The following is a 15250-nucleotide window of genomic DNA, read 5'->3' on the forward strand; positions in this document are numbered from 1 at the left end:
TTTTATTTGGAAAATGCAGTATGAAACATTAAACAAGAAAACAAACTTCTTTAACGGCTTTTAACAGAGATGGATTTCATTGCCTGATGTGAAACCACCATAACAACTTATTCGAGATCTGAAGTGGCTTGAAAAGTTACAGGTTTGGTCTCTAAAGCAGGGTTTCCAAACGTGGTAATAAATAAATATATAAAATTAATAAAAATAGGAAAAAAAAAAAAAGCCTCAACTCATGTACAGTACAATGCACTATAGGTTTATAGAAGCCTTCATGGGTGGGAGCCATTTAAAAAATATTTACTCGGTATGAAGATATGTTCATATTTTTTACTGACTGAATTCCGAGAATTAGATAAACAATTAATTTTATTTAACACATAATGTTTCATCGGAAAGCCGACTTCTTCAGACGTGAGAACATTGAAAGCAAACATAAAAAACACCACAAAGAAACATTGTATCACTACAAAATTGACTATAAACTACAGTTAAGTTTGAACTGAAGCTACAGTCCGGGCTAAAGTTCTATTGTTAGGCATCTGCGAGTGTGTGACTTCAAGAGTGTGCCAGTATCTGATAGCAGAGCTAAATAGGTCTGGTAAATTATAACTAAGGTTACTGTTTATGTGATGAGAGTCCAGGACAATTTCTTTAGACTCAACTATGCAGCATTCTATCTCGTCATGGCATATATGAAGGTTTGATGTTGTGGTCCAGTTTATCTCATGTTGGCGGCTTTCACTATTTGTGTTCACTGAGAATAAAACATGGCTTGAGCAGGCACTTGCTCTGGTTCTGTTGTAAGTAATGTCCCTTTGATGTTCCTCGAGACGTAGGAGGATGGACTTCTCTGTTTGGCCATAATATGGTTTCTCGCAGTCACATGTGATTTTATACACCCCTGGAAACTGAAGATGGTTGTGAGCCTGTTTGGGTTTGCTTAGAATTGATCTGAGTTTAGGAATAGTAGAAAAGCACGTTTTATGTTAAAATTTTTCAAAATTCTTCTTAGTTTCTGGAAGAGCGAGCCAAGTCTGTATTGTCAGATGAGGAAGAGCTAAAAAATGAACTACAACATTTAAAAAGAACCTTCGCAAATAATGGCTCCTCTTCAAAAACTATTAATAAACAACTATACCGTCATCATCAAAACAACGTAGAAACACAGGACAACCCCAAAGGTTATATCTCTTTACTGTACATCAGCTCGCTCTCTCAGAAACTAAGAATTTTGAAAAAGTTTAACATAAAACGTGCTTTTCTACTCTTCCCAAACTCAGATCAATTCTAAGCAAACCCACAAACAGGCTCACAACGATCTTCAATTTAAAGGGGTGTATAAAATCACATGTGACTGCAAGAAACCATATTATGGCCAAAGAGAAGTCCATCCTCCTATGTCCCGAGGAACATCAAAGGGACATTGCTTACAACAGAACCAGAGCAAGCACCTTCTCAAGCCATGTCTTATTCTCAGTGAACACAAATAGTGAAGGCCGCCAACATGAGATAAACTGGACCATAACATCAAACCTTCATATATGCCATGAGGAGGTAGAATGCCACATAATTGAGTCTAAAGAAATTGCCCTGGACTCTCATCGCATAAACAGTAAGCTTAGTTATAATTTACCAGACTCATTTAGCTCTGCTATCAGATACTGGCACACTCATGAAGTCACACACTCGCAGATGCCTAACAATAGAACTTTAGCCCGGACTGTAGCTTCAGTTCAAACTTAACTGTAGTTTATAGTCGATTTTGTAGTGATACAATGTTTCTTTGTGGTGTTTTTTATGTTTGCTTTCAATGTTCTCACGCCTGAAGAAGTCGGCTTTCCAAAGAAACATGTCGTGTGTTAAATAAAATTAATTGTTTGTCTAATTCTCGGAATTCAGTTAAATTAAAAAACCTCCATGGAGTCAAAGACTCATTGTGGGAAGTCCACTGTTATACACACAGTTTATCATACTGCACTTTAAATATATTCACTGCCTCTGCACTCACCACACTTGGGGCAATGCATTCCAATCACTCACCACTCTACATGCAAAAAAATTGCTCCTCACTCCCTTGCTCACACCTTCCTTATACAGCTTCCAGGGATGACCTCTTGTTCTCTTCCTATCTTCATCCATTCTGTTCAAAACCTCCCCAACATTAATATGGTAATAACTGCTTAACAGCTTATGTCTCAATCATATCCCCTCTCCTCCTATCCACCAATTTCTGTAAATTGCATTTTATCAATCTGTCTGAATACTCAACATTTCAGAGACAGGTGACCAAATCTGTGCACCAAATCCATATATGGCCTGATCAAAGCTATACCTGAACCATAAGGATGTTATGATTCCTTATACAAAGGAACCATAACATCCTTACTTCTACAAGTCAGTGCCCTCCACATCATTCCGATTATCTGCAGTGTTGTCCTCACAATTTTAGTAACATGTCCCTGAAATTTTAGGTCCTTGTCTATAATCGCTCCCAGATCTATCATCTCCTCTACCACTTCCAAGATATTTCCACCAATTGTGTGTACTCTACATCCCGTTTCTGCTTCCCAAATTTCAAAACCTTACACTTTGCAACATTGAATTTATACCCCACTCATTTACCCATTCAGCCAGTGTATTCAAGTCCTCTTGCAAAGATACAGCATCTGCTCTACTCCTGATAGCTCTCTCCCCAACTTTGCATCATCTGCAAACAACTGCATCTCACCATTCAGACCTCTCCAAATATCATTTACACACAAATTAAACAGCAATGGACCCAAAACAGACCCTTGGGTAACACCACTAGTAACTTTCCTCTTTTGGGATATCACTCTCCCATAGACAACTCGCTGATACCTATCAGACAGCCAATCTCCAATCTAGCAGTGAACTAATCTACTGTTCAGCCCCATCCGTTCCCATTTAATTATCAGCTTGTCATGTGGCAATTCATCAAACACCTTTGCAAAATCTAAATATACCACTGTACATGCAACATCCTTATCCAATGCATTTGTCACTTTATTATAAAAAGTAAGCAGATTGCTAAAGCACGATCTTCCTTTAGTAATTCCATGCTGGCCATCAAAGAGTATTTTTCATTGTCGACCCAATTCTGAACCTTAGTTCTAACTACCTTCTCTAATACCTTAACCACAACTCCAGATTACCTCCTCCTTCTTTCCCACTGATTTCAAGTTCTGCATGATATCACATTCATAAGAATGAAATACCTTTATAAATTGCTCATTAAATATCTCAACTATATCCTTTGCAGCAGTTATCATTCCTCTATTTTCATCAATCAATCCCATCCTACTATAATCATTCTTTCTTCTACTGGCCACGTATTGAAAAAACTCCTCAGTTTTTTTTGGCCGCTTTAGCTAACTACTGCTCATTCCGCACTTTTCCAACCCTAATCAAGCGAGTCACCTTCCTTGACTGCTTTTTGTACTTCTCATGCAATTGGTTGTTATAACTACTCATATTGTGTTTCTTCCATAATATATTCTTCTTCCAGATTGCATACCATATCTCTTGATTCATCCATTTCATACCTGCTCTATTTACCCTCTTAACCTTTGAAATACATTCTGATATTGCCTCCACCAAATAGTTCTTGAGTAGGGCCCAAGCAGCATTAATATTCTTTCCATCCAGTTCCTCTTTCCAATTTATTATCACAAGCTGTTTCCTGAGATTTTCATAATTACCAGCCTTATAATTCCACATATATCCCTTTCTAACAGACACCCTCGAATGACTGGTCATCCTGCAAGTGATCACCTCATGGTCACTCTCACCAACTGGTGGAAGATTTGACATCTCATTTATAATAACATCAACTGATAAGATGATCAAATCCAATACTCTTGATCCTCGTGCAACCTCCATTATGTACTGCCTTAGGTAATTGTCTTTCAAAAACTCCAAAAGTTCATTTTCTTTCCCCCCAGATGCAGTCTCCTGATTCTAGTCTATATATATTACCATAATTAAAGTGGCCAATAATGATCATTTGTTTCTTGTTAGTGCCAATTTGCCTATACATTTCCTTCTCATTACCCTCCATATTACCAGGTCTATAGCAACATCCAACTAAATTTTTCATCCTGTTTATTTCTACCTCACATCATACTACTTCAAAACTGTGGCAACTATTTGCACCTTGCAACTCCATCTTAGATGGGCACAACTCATCTGCTACCATCAAAAGTAATCCTCCTCCCTTTCTTCCCTGCCTGTCTTCATGAAAAAATCATATCCTTTTATCTCTATTCCTGTCAGGATGTTATCATCATACCATGTCTCGCTTATACCAACAATTTTGGGGTGAATAAACTCAAGCAAACCAACAATTTCGTTCCCCTTATTTCGAATACTTCTAGCATTAGTAAATAAACATACGAAATTATTACTGCTTCTACAAGTCCTACGAATGTCACTTCTTTGATGTGACTCTTCAATACCTTCGCCAGTCACTTCCTTTATATATTACCACCAATTCTACAACTTTCCTCACACCCAAACTCTCCCCACCCACTCCAGGCCATCTCAATCTGTGTTTGCCTGGCCACATTCACCTCTGAATCTAGCATCTACATGTTTCACAGAGCATCTCCCTGTCCACTCTGACTACCCCCCCCCCCCCGTTTCCCCATTTGTGTTGTGCTTCCACTCTCTCCTCTCATTTACTTTATTCATGATATTCACCTCTCCATTTGCAAGTGAGCAAATACCTCTCCCTACCCTGTTTTTTTTTTTTTTTGCTCTTTCATATCAATGCACACCACCTCAGATCTATTTATTACAGTCATTACCTCTCCTACCAGTAACAATCTCTCTCTCCAGCTGACTCACACCAAAACCATTTAAATGCAGCCCATCTTCTTTATACAATTCCATCCGTCCCACATATTCCTCCCACATATTCACAAGATGCACTCCATTCTCCTCACATAACTGTGCTAACATATCATTCATAACCTTTGCTTGCCTCCTCAATTCATCACTATCATACCTTGGCAACACACAGACTACCTTTCCTACTACACTATTATCTTTTACTCTCCGTAATAATCTCCTTATATCCAATCTGGCATTTTCCTTGTTCCCATCCAAATCATTTGTCCCTACTACAACCACCAACTCTTGTACTCTTTTATTCCTCATGTCCAACGCTTCAATCACTCTCTCCATTCTACCACCAGGAAAACAAACCTTATGCACCTTATCATTCACCACACATCTAATATCAGAATTTCCATAGAGAGCCACTCTCGAATCATTTGTTACATCTTTCACATAGCCATCTTTCCATCTACTCTTTTTCACTCTTCCATGTATGTCTGTAATTATTTTCATTTCATTTTGCATGCACTTCATCTCTTGCCTCATCATGATTAACTCTGCTTTTATGTCTGGATCCAATATATATTCATGTCTTGACATTTTTACGTAGTTTCATATTATGTCTTTGAATATTTTTGGTTGTGCAGCATCTGCAGCAGACCTCACACTAACGTTCTGACAAGAATATCCAAGGAAAATTAATCGACTCATTTTTCTTCTCCTGAGTGACATTCTGATCATGTAGTGGAAGCTGCTGATCATGTATTTTATGAATGTTTGGCGTAACAGCAGTAGGCCTGGATGTATCCCAAGACATCATCTTGGAACTATTATCTTGATGTGAAGAACTGGCAAAAGGCAAAACTGCAGCTCCAGGTAATAAGAGTGAGATACCAGGTTTGATATCTTTTATTATACTTTGTGCAATTTGACAAGAAGTAGATAATGCAGGTAACACGGAACACTGTATTCATTACTGGGATTAACATTGGATCTTGGAGTAAACTGTCAAAAGATGTTGTCACTTCCTGATTCCTCCATTTCTATTATTGTATCTTCACTCTGTTGTGATCATTTCACCAACACTGTGCAGATGGAAATAAGTTCTGAGTTGAACTAGGATATATATTTGAATGAGAAACAGAAATCTCATTTAATGGATAATCAGTTCCTGATAGTTCTGACCTTCCTTCACTTGTGAATGACTTTATTGGCCTGTTGGTATCTTATGGTGTGTCTAATTCATTTATTTTTGATGACACATTGGTCTTCATGCCTTTGCTGTTAGACCATGAAGTTATCTACTACAAGGTCTTCCTTTTTTCCTCTTAATTAACGGTGGCAAATCTGTGCTGTGTTTTTCGGTTGCACTTCAGCAAGTAACAAAACCTGGTTATTTGAGTCGTGTTCACTCTTCTCCTGAATATCAATATTGGAAGTATCCCAATGTGCAACCTCTGTACAGATCTCAACGTTCAGACTTTTAGCAGCACTAAGTAATGCAGCAAATTGGTCCTGCGAAATTATTACTTCAGCCTTGTACATAAAATCTATTATAATTTTTAAATCCATGTATTTTATATTTTTGAGAATAACAACTGGATGTTTACACAAGTTTTAAAAAAATATGCCATAAAAGAAAGAACTGCAGGCAGACAGCACTATTTTGTGTGCTTTAAGTCTTTTACTTTCACATACTAAAGTCACATCTACAAAAGTTACAGTAAAAAGTAACATGAAAAGCAGTTAATACATGGACATGGTGATTATTCCTTCTTAAACAGATCTGCTGAGCTTCTAACTTCATAATCTAGTAACAATTTTTTTTTTTAAAGTTAACCAATAACAAGTTGGAAAAGTGCAATTAGCACCTAAATTGTTATGTTGTTACCAGCAATACAATGGTAGTCATACACGTGTAAATTAGGCCTAACTCGACGCATATACGAAACTCAAATCAATGAAAAATCACACCACATTAATGACTTCATTTATCCTAAGAATGTCTGATCACACATATACCATCAATATAATTCAACTTCTGCATAAACAAATAATGTAAACACAAGAACTGAAAATTATCCAACATTAATATATATATATATATATATAATGAATTTTTTATTATTATTACAGATTACCTGCTATATATATATATATATATATATATATATATATAGCAGGTAATCTGCTTACAGCTCCTACAGTGGTATATGCAAATTTCAAAATGGGAAATTGGACGATGGGACTATTTTGTACCTATTGTCCCACAGAAGGATCTATTAAGGAAGAAGCAGAAGAATTTTTTGAGTAATTAGAGAGGACAGCTGAGAAAGAAAAGCAGGTTCTTGTTGAATATCTGAAGAGCTAAACAGCAGAGTAGGAAATGAATACTAACATGTACAAATGTTTTGGGAAAATTTTGATAAAAGGGCAAAAATAATAATTGTAAGTACCTGCTTGATTTTTGTTCAGGACATGGATTAATTATTATTAACACCATGTTCCAAATACACACACACACACACACACACACACACACACACACACACACATGAGCCTCCATAGCTCAGTCAGTATAGACGAAGCCCTTTAGTTAGAAAGACCTGGGTTTGATTCCCATCCATGTGAGGAACTTTTATCTGGTCTCACACAGAAGTAGAGGTTTTTTTCAACCCTCAGAACAGGCAAACTAGCCCAGTGAACACACATGGATCTACAGCAATGCGTACTTACAACAATGTGGAAGAGATAGGGTTCTCAACCACATTATCCTTACACTCGCAGTCAACCATGAGTTACATCATCTTGGTCAACCTCCTGGACGGAGATGACACATTACGATGATTATTATATATATATATATATATATATACTTTTGTGCACATATATATATATATATATATATATATATGCACAAAAGTTTTACAAAGAATCAAATAGAGCAGCTTTTACAGATGAACTGTACATCCAAATGTATGAATATCATTGGAGAAAAAAAATTAAAGATCAGCATTGATAGCAGAATCTTAGGAATATATTCATTCAGCTAGGAAGGCATATAGTGAAGTTGTATTCAAGGATAGAAAATTAAAACTTCACAGTGGCCTTTAAGACATTCAAGAAGAAGTGATAGAAAAGAAATAATTATACTGAAAGTTTCTGGCAAATAAGTCAGAATATTTAAACTAAACATATTTGGTCGTTTATATAATTCAATACAACTTATTTATTAATTACTAACCATTTATGAAAAACAAAACTACATTAGAGCCTACCAGTTTCGCCAGTAAACGCCTTGAAAAAGCCAGACAGTTTGCTGGTGAAACTGGTAGGCTCTAATGTAGTTTTGTTTTTCATAAATGGTCAGTAATTAATAAATAAGTTGTATTTGAAGTCAGAATATATCAAAAGGGTGGAAAATGGTTCTGGAGTAAATAGTAAAAAAAAGCTTAGAAATGGAGGAAAGAGTATTATAAAATGAATCAGAAAAAAAAAGTGATACAAAAATCAAGATAAAGATATTTTGGATGTCTGGAGTAATCAACATTTTTAGAAATGAGACAAGCAGGGAACAGTAGAGTAGTCGGAAATATTTTACAGAAATGCAATTTGGAGTAAATACCATTACTTGAGTAGAAAAAAGTTATGAAAAACTTCAAATGCATAAGAACTGCTAGAATAGATTATATTCAACCAGAAAGTATCAAATTATGGAGGCAAGTACCATTTTAGAGTAATAATATTTTAATTTAAAGCAAGAAAATTATGTTTCAACCTTCATGTTAAGGTCATCATTTGGAGTACACATACGAGGATGCGGCCTCGACCATAAATGGCAACACTATCGGCAATTTATTTTTTCCTAAGTTGGTACATCTGTCATAAGCATCCATGTGAAATTGTAAGTCATTCTATCAAGTACTTTGTTTTATACAACTGTCTGAAGCAAAAGTGTCTATATCTCTTGAAATGGGTAAAATTGAGTATTGTGCAGTTATAAAATTTTTTGTAAAAGACGGTTTAATGCCAAAAGAAATTCATTCGAAGTTCATAAAAGTGTATGGGCACTCTTCTCCTTCATTTTCAACAATTAAGAAATGGGCTGCTGAGTTTAAACATGGCCATACCAGCCTTGAAGATGATCCATGGGAAGGACATACAAATCATTGATCAAGTGCACAATATGGTATTGGATGAGTGAGTCAAAGTGCGTAATATTGCTGAGACTATAGGTATTTCAAAAGAATGTGTAGGATATATTTTGCATGAAGAATTGCAAATGAAAAAGCTTTGCGCAAGATGGATGCAGCGCTTGCTCACAGCAGATCAAAAAGTGCCTGGACAAGAATAAAACTGATTTTGTACATCAATTTATTACTATGGATGAGACTTGATTTAACCTTTACCCACCAGAATCCAAACAGCAGTCAAAACAGTGAACAGAAGCAGGTTGTTCAGTGCCAAAGAAGACAAAGTCGGTTCCATCAGCTGGAAAAGTCATGGCATTGATGTTTTGGGATGCTAAAGGCATTTTATTTATTAATTATCTTGAAAAGAGTAAAACAATAACTGGGGAATATTATTCCGATCTTTTAACCAGACTATATGAAAAAATTCATGACAAAAGACCTGGTTTGCAGAAGAAAAAAAAAATCATATTTCATCAGGACAATGCACCTGCCCACAGAGGTGTTTTGGCAATGGGAAAATTAACGGATCTGCACTATGAATTGTTGGAACATGCACCCTATTCCCCAGATTTGGCTCCTCTGACTTCTATCTCTTCCCAAAACTAAAACTCTTCCTCGCTAGTCAGCGTTTTTCTTTGAATCAAGAGGTGATTGCAGCTGTAGAGGGGTATTTTGCAGATCTTACTGAGAACCACTACAGGGATGGTATAATGGTGGTGGAGCATCACTGGAATAAATGTATTAGTCTTAAGGGAGATTATGTTGAAAAATAAAAATAATTTTGAAATTATAAATTCATTTTTTTCATTGTTAGACCGAGAACTTTTCAGACCACCCTCGTATGCATAAAGAGACAACTAACAATTCATATGTATACCAAAATTAAATTTTAATAATATGTATTTATTTCGTCTTAAGTATCTTAAGACATCATCAGTACAGTTACAAAGAATACTAGAAATTAAATTCAAAGGAACAGTTGGTGCACATGCTTACACTGGAATCCCTCTATGCATACAGTAGCATGGGGGGGACCCCCCCCCAAAAAAATCAACTGTAATTAAAATTAAATTAAAATATATCTGATAAATTTATTTTATACAATTGAGGATAATAATTTCCCAGACTTTTCGGATAGTGAGACAGTCATTACAGTTGAGACTTGGTCTGCGATGTAAGGCTTCAGCATTTTCTTTATATAAACGCTCATGTTTATATAAGGATCTATGTAACAGCTTGGTGTTTTTCACTGGATCCTATGGTTAGGGTTTTCAACTCCATGTTGTGCAAGGCCAGATTTGTGTGGTTTGATAAGATGGATGTCGTCTTGATGTTCAGAGATGTGTTTACATGTGACATACAGCTATTTGTTGATGATGCAAAGATAGGATAATAGGAATGCAGCTGATATGCAGTACTTGAAGAACAATTTGAATAGGCTGATATTGTGGGCATGTGAAAATTACAATCAGTTCAATGTTAGTAAAGTCATAAACTTTGGTTCAATGAGATATCCAATCATATTGTATTGGTGGGATTATGCTAGAAGAAATTGATTAGGCTGGGGAATCTTGAAGTTTTATTATATAGGAAATCGAAATTCAAGGGCCATACAGCAAAGACTGTAAATACAACTCAGAGGATAATTTCAATGCTGAAATGAATCTCAGCATGCAAAGATAAGAAATTTATTTTGCTTCTTTACAAGGCCTTGATAAGACCTCACTTGGACAGGTCTGGTCTCTTGGTTTCCATGTTGATTTTGATATAATAGAGAGAGTGCAAATAAGAGTATTATAAATGATATCAGGATTGTGGAATAATGATTATGAAGAAGGATTGAAAATTTGTAGACTGTTTGAGACTTACAAACTTCTAAGAGGGTCATACAGGATTCCAGTAGATGGAATTTTTCATTTTACGGAGGGTGAGGAAAGAATGCGAGGGCATTCTTTGAAGTTGAGAATGAATGCTGTCAAGAAGGGCGTGAGAGCTGAAATTTTCTCTCTTAGAGTGGTGTGTGTGTGTGATTGAAGTGGACTGCCATTGGATAATGGGTGTGCAAGTGGGAATGAATTCAAGAACATTCTCTTAACTCCAGAGAGAGCTAAGAGAATGTTCTTGAATTCATTCCCACTATTTGCCACCTCCAAGTCTAAAGATTCATCAAGGGAGGGCACCAACTCCACAACTCTGTGTCCACCACTCAATCCACCAACTACAGCAAACTGCAACTACTATCATCATCAACACCAATGCCATCTACTGCTCCCCACCACCACTAGCATTTTCACAGATAATCACAAACATCCATGTCCACGGCAGGATTTGAACCCGCAGCCTTTTGGCTGGAGAGTGGTTACACTAACCACTCAGCCAACCAGGCTGACATTAAGATTAAGATTATTAATATAATTATTAAGACAATTTATAAGAGAGAATTTGAAGCACTCTTAAGGTCTCTTTTAATAATAATGAGAATAATATTATATCGGTGTATATTAAATTTAAATTTATTTCTCTTTCATGGCAGCTGTCTCTATAATTTACCATAATGAATGCTAACCACTGTGTAACTATGAAATAAAAGAACACTTATAACCCACAGTAAAAGAATTTTACAGTAGTTAAAACTGCATCATTCAGAATGATTTGTTCAGGTTGAACTCATATAATCCATCTATAAAAAGAAAAATGAAACTGAATGTGGGAATTACAGAGGAATTTTCCCTACTGAGAATGTTCAAGGCAAGATTTATGCAAGCATATTTCAAAAGAAACTAAGAAAAACCATGCAAGAGAAACTTGGAGAAGAATCAACAAAATTCAGGCCATATCGAGGTTATCAGGATCGCACTTTTACTTTAAGACAAATAATCAAGAATTCATGTGAATATAACAATCTATCTCAGGAAAAAACATATCAGAAGGTGCTAATATAAAAGCTGTTCAAAATACTACATTTAAACAGTGCAAATGGAACATTTATACAGAGCAATATACACTATATTAATTTCAAGTCAGCTTTTAGAATCGATGGAGGTAGAGAAAAATGGTTTGATATAAAATCAGGTGTGAAACAAGAATGCATGCGATATCCACTAGTATTCATCAACTTTCTGAATCAAAATATAAAGGAAAGTGGCATTAAAACCTGATATCAAAATTGGAAATATTCAAGTCAGCTCTTTATTTCACGCTAATCATTTACTCCTAAATGATATCCAGTACCTATTAAACCAAACTAAATAACTGCTATAACACATTTGGTATGAAAAACAGCAATAAAAACACAAAAATTATGTACATAGGAAAGAACATGGAAACATCAACTGCACTGAGAATGAAGCTAATGTTTTCCATATTTCTGCCTATTGTCAAAACTTATAGAACAAAAAAAATTTCAGCTATTTAAAAATAAATTATGAAGATTGTATTAAAAATGTAAATCTGTGATTGAAATGATGATGGTCATCATAATTATTATTATTTCAGACCTCTATGGAGTCATAAGACCTACAATGGTAGGTCCATCTTAGACAACAAAGTCGACCATATGACTCAATAAACTCATTCACTGTCTGCACTTTCACCATCCTATCAAGACAATGCATTCCATGCTCACATTACTTTCCATACAAAAAAAAAAAAAAAACATCCATGTTCTTTTCCCTCATTCCAAAATACGAAAAATATCCCAAGTATCAATCTGGTAAATACCTCTCAACATCTTAAATGTCTCAATCATAATCATTCCTCCTTTCCACAGAACTCTGTAGGTTATGTGCCTGGAGCCCATCCTCATAACCAATGTTCTGCAGTACTGATATCATTATTTATCTTTCAAATCCCAGTGACTAGATCTGAGCGGTAATCCAAATGTGGCCTAATCAACGCTTTATACAATGGAACTAGCACCCTCTGCTTTCTGCTGATCCAATTTCCTCCTCAATACTGCAGCAGTCATCTAGGTTGTTTTCACACCCTTTGCAATATGTCTTCTGGACTTCAAATTTCTATCTACTATCACCCAAGATCTCTTGCTTCCTTCTAGTACTGCTCCACCTAGAGAGTATGCAGTCTCCCATCAGTAGATCCCAAATTTCTAAACCTTACATTTTGCTGTATTAAATTGATATCCCCCATTTATATGCCACCATTTCAGCTTATTCAAATCCTTCTAATAACCCTCTCAATGTTCACATCATCTGCAAACAATTGAATGTCTTCCTGATATAAGGTTGAACACTAACTGCACTGAACCCTATGGCATCCCACTTGTAGCCTTCCTATTCCCCAATATAGCTCCCTCATACACGACTCAGTGATATCTATCACAAAGACAATTTGCAATCCACTCCACTAGCCTGATATCGAAGAGCCCATATATAATACTCACTTACAATACATTTATTATAAGCTCACTTATAATACATTGCTTGGAAAGAAGTCAATGGAGACTATAGCATGAGGAACAAACAACTGTGGTGCCCAACTTAATAAGATGTAGGACCTTTTGTTGCAATGATTACAGCAATCCTACAGGCATGCTTTCCACAAATTTATGATAGTGATCAATGGGAATTTTCAACCATTCTTACTGCAAGCATGTAATGAGGTCCTGGACAGTTGTGGATCAAATGTCCCTTGACGTCACTTGTGGGATGCTCCAGTTCATCCCACAGATGTTCAATAGGGGTTGAGATCAGCACTCTGTGGAGGCCAGTCAAGTATGGTAATGTTCATGTCCACAATCCATGCAGTGACAACAGCAGCCTTATGACATAGTTATTGTCTTGCTGAAAGAGACAATGGCTAGTTCCGTAGAAATGCCACAAAGTAGGAAGCACTGCATTGTCCAGAATGCTCAGATCCCTCTTGGAGTTCAGTGTTCATGGCACCACAAACAGAAGTCCAAGGCCAAACCAGGAAAAACAGGACTATAGCATCACAATGCCATCTCCAAATTTCACAGATGAGGGTTATGCACTCTGGTAAGAGATATTCACTGGACATCCATCACACCTGTCCATCTGCCTGGTAGAGGATGTAGAGTGATTTGTAGTTGCATAACACAGCTTCCAAGCTTCCATGTTCCACTGTACATGCTCTTTGTACCACTGAAGATGATGCTGCATGCTGGTTTGGGTAATGTGGGCTTGCTAAAAAATGCCATTCGCAGGTTGGCATGTTGAATGCAGATTTCTGGGCATCAACTGTTCCAGTTGATGCCCAGAAACTGTGCTTCCATTTCAGTATAGGATCACCATTTGTTGACCTGAAATGCCCAATTTGTCAACAATTTGCCAAAGGGATATGCTTGTAACATGGCATCCTATCACAATGTCTCTTTCAAACTCCATCAGTTCCCTTCTCACAGCCATTTCGCCCAGAGTTGGTGAAATGAGTCACTTGGTGACTCATTACATGGAATGATGCACTTTCCACATGGGAGGTGTATATCAACTTATCATACAGCACCCTATCAAATACCTTTGCAAAATCTATAAAAATGATATAAGTCCTGTATATAAGTCCTTAACAATTTTTCCAATTCTGTATATAAATCCTTAACAATCTTTCCAAAATCTTAACAACCGAACGAGAAATACAGATCAGCTATGGTTTGATATAGTTTGATTTGATATGACTGATAATAAAAAAAAAAAAAAAAGCAAAACCGAAGAGCTACTTGAATAAATTTAGATGGAATAAGAGAGTATTTTGCTTCCATTTCCTATACTGAAATGGAAGCAAAATACAAGGCAGTACTTAATTTATGAATCCGAGAGGTGGGTTTCAAATTCAACAGTTGAAAGATTACAGACTACATTCTAAGAAAAACTAAGAATATTAACATATAGCGTCAAATAAAAATGAAGATATTAGAAAGGAACTTGATTTGTTAGCATTCAAGAATGTGTGAGCAGAGGTAATTTGGTATGTCAGCTAAATAGAAGAGGGAAGGTCTGGAAAACAGGTGTTTGTTGTTAGAATGGTATGAAAAGGAGCCAGAGGAGAACCAAGATCTAGGTGGGTTGATGTCATTAACAAAGACATAGGGAACCAAAATGCTATAGTATCTGACAGTATTGGATATCAGATGAATAACAGATCTAGAAGATTATTGTCAACAGATAGCTAGTAATCATGCAAACTTAATCACATGCTGTCTCCTTAAAGGTACGTATCTGGCTTTT

General features: G+C 36.2%; 1 protein-coding gene across 5 annotated transcripts in view; it reads right to left on the minus strand.

Moving 5' to 3' along the window:
* LOC150093791 (pyruvate dehydrogenase (acetyl-transferring) kinase, mitochondrial-like) overlaps positions 1-15250 on the minus strand; it is a 280509-nt gene that overhangs the window by 15175 nt on the left and 250084 nt on the right. The gene's annotated exons all lie outside the window — the stretch shown is intronic.

This window comes from Typopeltis vanoorti, chromosome 23 (assembly GCF_054136105.1).
Source record: "Typopeltis vanoorti isolate ZY-2024b chromosome 23, IOZ_Tvanoo_1.0, whole genome shotgun sequence".
Lineage (NCBI taxonomy): Eukaryota > Metazoa > Arthropoda > Arachnida > Uropygi > Thelyphonidae > Typopeltis > Typopeltis vanoorti.